Consider the following 6,498-nt stretch of genomic DNA (forward strand, 5'->3'; position numbering starts at 1 on the left):
TTATATAGAATTAATGAAATGTAACTGAGCTGCTGTCAGTATTAGGAATCAGGTATGTGCCACATCCGATGCTGAGGTAAAGCTCTTAAAACTACTTCTGTCTGGATGCCAGAGAATTTAATTGGTTACACATTCCATGCACTGTGACTTCCATCCCAGGTATTTTGAAACTAGAACAAAATGTCCTTTTGACATTAAAGATACTAATTTTTTAATCAAAAATTCACAATTCAGTGCTAAAAGAAATCAAATCTGGAAGTAGAAACCCAAAATTCCATAATAAACCTCATTATGCAAAAGAGGCACAGCCATAAACATGAATTTCATGGCATACTTTATGCTGATTTCAAAATTTTAGGGCTCCAGAGGCTGGAAAAACTAAATTTTTGGGGCAGTGGCCAGAGTACCTTAGGGAATTAACCTTGGACAGTGCAATCCAAATGATGGGGAGCCAGTGGAAGAGGGGCTGGCGGAGGAGAAGCCAGCGGATAGCTCTGTGGCATCTACTTCCTGTTCAGAAGCTGCCAGGCCAGCTGTGCTTCCGCTCCATTGGGAGCTGTGCACAGGAGCCAGCAGGGAAGAGCTGGCTCCCATGAACAGGCCTACTGAGGAGTAAGTGGTCCCCGTAGGCTGCCATGGGAATATTTTTACAGTGCCGGCCTATTGCTGGCGGAATTCTTGTAGGGATTGGGACCTGAGGGCATGCTCCAAGAAGGCCTTGGATGTTGCATAAGCCACTCCCCTATGGCTCATCCCCTGCCACGCCCCCGGAATGCCGTTTTCATCTCTCTGTCCACCGAGCTGGCTGTCCCCAGCGGACTCAGGTGGCACTGGCAGGGTCCCGGCGGTGCCACAGCTCAGCTAGTATGGGGGGCTTCTGTGGCAGAGCCCGGCAGTGCCAGGAGCCTGCCAGCTCAGCTGGGAGTCGGCCACACCCACCTCCCCCCAGCCCAGCACAAATAGGACTTGGCTTGAGCCCTTAGAGGAGCAGCTGGATCACAGCATTTGCGAATCTTGAGAGGAACTGAGGATGTATTGACTACTGACCGAGTAACATATTTTTGTGATTTCCACTGAAAGTATAGCCTATACTCTGCCTAGGTTCTTGACTGTTTAGTATAAGTCTGCTTGATCACACTAAGCATCCATCTAGTCCGGTGTCTTGTTTCCAACAGTAGTCAGCCAGATGCTCCTGGGAAGCCCACAAACAGGGAATGAAAGTGAGACATTCCCTGTTGTGTGTTCTTTAAAAGCTGGTATCCAGATGGACACCGACTCTGAACATAGAGGTTAAATTTAGCTATCATAATGGCTATTGATAGACCTATCCACCATGTCTAATCCCTTTAAAAAGTAATCTAACCAGCGGCTATAATTTTGTTGCAGGAAATTTGCAAATTAATTAGGCGTAGTGTTAAGATTTTTTCATGAATTTATTGTCAGTTACTTTCACTGGTAACCATAACTTCTAGTATCATCTTGGTAAATCATTTTGATTGCCCTTTGTCTGCACAGTTCCTGGTTCTACAATATCCTTTTTGATATGAGACAACCAGCCCAAATATCTGAGACAATGCCTTCTTCCATATTAACCTCCCTGTGTATTAAGATCGGTGAACTGGAGGTTTATGGAAGACCATTTCTCATGGTGGCTCTGAGTCTATGGAATGATCTCCTCACTGAGGCAAGTCTTGCCTCAACTCTGTATTCTTTCAAATACCAGGTAAAAACCCTCCTTTTGCCAAGCCTTTAGCAACTGATGGGTTAAGACATTTTTATGCTGATTTTAATTGTGTAATTTGAGAATTTTAAAGTTTTTATTATTTATTAGATTTTTATATTATCTTATTTTTTGTAAACCTTCCTGTGAACACTTCTGGTAAATAAATTTCTTCATAAACAAACTGTTCACAGGATTCCAAAGGTGGCTATATCACAGATTTATATAAAAACATTTACCTTCAACTACTTCCTAATAATCACCGGCATAGTCTTTGCATTTTTTATTGTTCCTGCCAACAGTGGGCTTATTCACATGGGAGTATAATTTCGTGCTAAAGATGTTGTTTTTACCTCCATTTTCTGTTTGCACTGTCCATAATAAGGATTTTATGCCAGCTGCAAACAGTGTTTTCTAGTCACACTTAAGGGGAAGCATCAATCACGCAGTTTCCTAAAGACCACACCCTCTAGTTTAATATTTCCACTCCCTCTGGTTACCTGGCAACCGATCATGCTCAGTTTGTTTTACCAGTAAGTTTCATTTTTAAAAAACAACAACCTGGAAGTGTGATTATTTGTATTTTCAGTGGTACAATACAGCTAAAATACAAATCTTTGAGCAGTGTTATGCTTTTGTGCAACAGGGGAAAAACAAAATAAAGGCAGCGTTTGTAGCAACATAAAAAAGCCTTGCAGAATGGGAGAAAGCAGCTGCAGTTTTTCTTCAGCCCACAGGAAATGAAATGAAAGAAGAGAGGAGGAGGGAGCGGGCATGGAGAGGAGAACGATTGACATACCCACCTAAAAGCATCAGAGCAAAGCCTCTACAAGCCCTAAAGATATGGAGTGAAGACTTTTTTCCTTCCCTTTTCAGATTATCAGAGGGTTAGTATGGTTAGTACGGATTTACAGGGGGAAAACTGTGTGATAGCTTCTGTTTGCCAGTAATGTCATGTGAACCATGCAAATTAAAGGGGGATGCAAGTAGCACCAGACACACAGTAAAACCCTGAAAGATGAGCCCTAAGTTGTTTTAATTAAACTAGCCACCACAACATCAAAATCTTTCCTTATTAGTTACTGCCAGTTCAGACCCCATTTGTGCATATGTGAAGACTTTCTTTTGCACAATGTGTAACACTTTGCATTTACTTGCAATGAGTCTTGCCAGCCATTTTGTTGCCAGTTCACACATCTCAGAGAGATCCTTCTGGAGTGCTTCATAGTTTTCACAGAACAGCAGCAAATTTAAATCAGGATCAGCTCCAACCATGTACTGTATAAAGTGTATGTGTGTGTGTGTGTGTGGGGGTAACAATCCATTTTAAAAAGAGCAAAAAGGGTACATGGGTGAGAGGTTCTAAACCCTTTCCCACTGCAACTTAAGATCTGTCCTGTTATCCCATGGCTATTAAGTTTACTCACAAGCCTTTGTGGAAGACCTTGTCAAAAGTTTTTTGGATAAACATTTATGTAACATCAATTGGACTATTTACATGTTTGTTGACTCTCTCAAGGAATTCTAAAAGGCTGATGAGGCAGGATTTGCTTTTACAGAAGCTATGTTGATTCTACCCCAGCAAGATTTGTTACTCACTTTGAAGCAGTGGTTTTATTTATTTATTTTATTTATTTATTAAATTTATTAGTCGCCCATCTGGCTGGTTGTCCAGCCACTCTGGGCGACGTACAAGATAAAAAAAAATACATTAAAACGTTAAAATTTAAAACCATAACAGTAAAAACCTAACCCACCCCAAAAGCCTGCCTGAAGAGCCAGGTCTTCAAGGCCCGGCGGAAGCTCATCATAGAAGGGGCATGGCGGAGATCATTTGCAAGAGAGTTCCACAGGGTGGGGGCCACTATTGAAAAAGCCCTCTCTCTAGTCCTCACCAGTCTAGCTGTTTTAACCGGTGGGATCGAGAGAAGGTCTTCTGAGGCTGATCTTGTTGAGCGGCATCCCTGACGATGCTGGAGGCGCTCCTTCAGATAGACTGGGCTAAAACCGTATAGGGTTTTAAAGGTCAAAACCAACACCTTGAATTGGGCCCGGTAAACAACCGGTAGCCAGTGCAACTTCTTCAGCACTGGAGTGATGTGATCTTGCCGGCGGCTGCCTTTAATCAGACGAGCTGCCGCATTCTGTACCAGTTGCAGCTTCCGGACCGTTTTCAAGGGTAACCCCACGTAGAGCGCATTACAGTAGTCTAGGTGAGAGGTGAACAGGGCATGTACCACCGGTGGGAGCAGATGGTTGGGAAGGTAGGGGCGCAGCCTCCGTATCAGATGGAGTTGATACAGCGCTGCCCGGCTCACAGCCGAGACTTGAGCCTCCATGGACAGCTGGGAGTCAAGAATGACCCCCAGGCTGCGGACCTGGTCTTTCAGGGGCAATCGTACCCCATTGAGCACCAGGTCCACATCCCCCAGTCTTCCCTTGTCTCCCACAAACAGTACCTCGGTTTTGTCAGGGTTCAGCTTCAGCTTATTCCTTCCCATCCAGCCACTCACCGACTCCAGGCACTTGGACAGGGTTTCTACAGCCAACCTCAGTGAAGATTTAAATGAGAGATAGAGCTGCGTGTCATCTGCATATTGATGACATTGCAGCCCAAATCTCCTGATGATTGCCCCCAGTGGCTTTATATAGATGTTGAACAGCATCGGGGAGAGGATGGAACCCTGTGGCACCCCACAAGTGAGAGGCCAAGGATCCGAGACCTCATCCTCCAATGCCACTTTTTGGTTCATTTCAGTGTTTGTTTATTTGTATCCCACTTTTCCCCTCCAACAGGAAGTCCAAAGTGAGTAAAAACATCATAGAAAAATTACAGTAATGTCAAAAGATAAACAGTATGAAGTATGAAGTTATCTAAGAATAAAAATACCAAACATGTAAGAGAATTGCAATTAAATGTCCAAAGGGAAAAGACAACTCAACAAATAAATAAGAACATAAGGAGAGCCTGCTGGATCAGACCCACCCAGTCTAGCATTGTGTTCTCACAGTGACAAATGAGATGCCTGTGGGAAACCTTCAAGCAAGACCTGAGCACAAGAGCACTCTCCCCACTTTGACAACTGCTATTCAGAAGCATACTGTCTCAGACCACGGAGGCAGAGCATAGCCTCCATGAAATTGACATATTCTCCCATCCTTCATGAATTTGTCTAATCCTCTTTTAAAGCCATCCAAGTTCGTGGTCATCACTGCCTCTTGTGGGAGTTAATTCCTATACACTGCGTGAAAAAGTACTTTCTTTTGGTTGTCCTGAATCTTCCAACATTCAGCTTCATTGGATGTTTATGAGTTCTAGTGTTAAGAAGAAGGGAGAAAAACTTTTATCTACTCTCTCCATGCCACCCATAATTTTATAAACTCCTATCAAGTTATCTCTTACTTGCCTTTCCTCGAAACTAAAAAGCTTCAAACTAAACCTTTCCTGATGGGGGAGTCACTCCATCCCCTTGATCATCTTGGTTGTACTTTTCTGAACCTTTTCCAACTCTACAATATCCTTTTTGAGGTGAGGCAACCAGAACTGTACAGAGTTATTCTATAACATAATATAACGTAAACCTGGGAATAATAAAACACAACACAAAGTTTAGCCAAAGATATACACTTTTACCTCTAGTTCACCAGCCAAAATAACAAACTATATGGACTTACCATTAAAAGGGACAAATCTATCCATGTTAGAGTATCATATTAGGACTGGAGAAAGACAGGTTCAAAAATCTGCACTTGGCCACAAAGCTCATTCGATGATCTTGGGCCAGAAAGGCTGCAATCCAAATCCCCGTTGTGCCAGCCTGGATGTGTGTGGTGCGTGTGTGTATTGGGCGGAGGTGTTCCTTCACCTAGCCCTGCTGGCCTCTGCCCAGAGTGATGCCAGCATCACTCCACTCACTGAACGTGCATGCAGATGGGCGAAAGTGCTGTCACTGTCAGCAGGATCCCTGTTAGCAGCAGCATTTAGAAAGTCCAAAATAGTGTTCTAGGAGTGGGAAGGAGCGGGATTGACTGGAATCCAAGCTAGCCCCACTTCCAGCACTCAGTGACATTGCAGTGCAGTGTGAACTCCTTCATACCATAAATTATTTCACAGATTTGTTGTGAGCATGAAACCAGGAAGGGTGGGGGAGCTTGTATGATGTATTGAGATTGTTGGGTAAAAGGTGGGATATAAACACAATAATAATCTTTAACAATGTTTCCTACCAATCTTATTGGGTCTACCTTCCACTCTTCTGGTAATCCAGCTATTTGTAAGCAAAGTTGTGGTCTATGTGTGACATCATTTTCCCAGCTGGCCACTTCCTTATTTATTATTTTTATTTATTACATTTTTATCCTGCCTTTCCTCCAGGTTCCTCAGACAGACTATTCTTTCCAATTGCACCCAGACAACAACCATATGAGAAAGGTTAGGCTAAGAGAGAAGAGGTGGTCAAGGACAGGTATAGCTCCAATGACTGAGTGGAGATCCGAACCTAAACTCTCCAGCCCCTTAACCTGGGACTCTAATATTGCCTTCGCCAGCGAGCCAATCGCACTACAACGCCCATCAGCTCCAGCGATGTTCATAACCTCTTCAGTGGCTAGTCAGAGGGTACTACTTCCTTCCCGGAGGCTCCGCCTTTCTTTCTTACCTCTCCTCTCTCGTTGGCGAGTCCCTTTCATCTCGACAGGAACCCAGAGCTGAGCGATGGCAGAATCCTCGGTCGGCGCGCGATTGACCGTGCCTCGGCTAAGGGGCGGGGCGAAGCTCT

The sequence above is a fragment of the Rhineura floridana genome, chromosome 6 (genome assembly GCF_030035675.1).
Source record: "Rhineura floridana isolate rRhiFlo1 chromosome 6, rRhiFlo1.hap2, whole genome shotgun sequence".
Taxonomy (NCBI): Eukaryota; Metazoa; Chordata; class Lepidosauria; order Squamata; family Rhineuridae; genus Rhineura; species Rhineura floridana.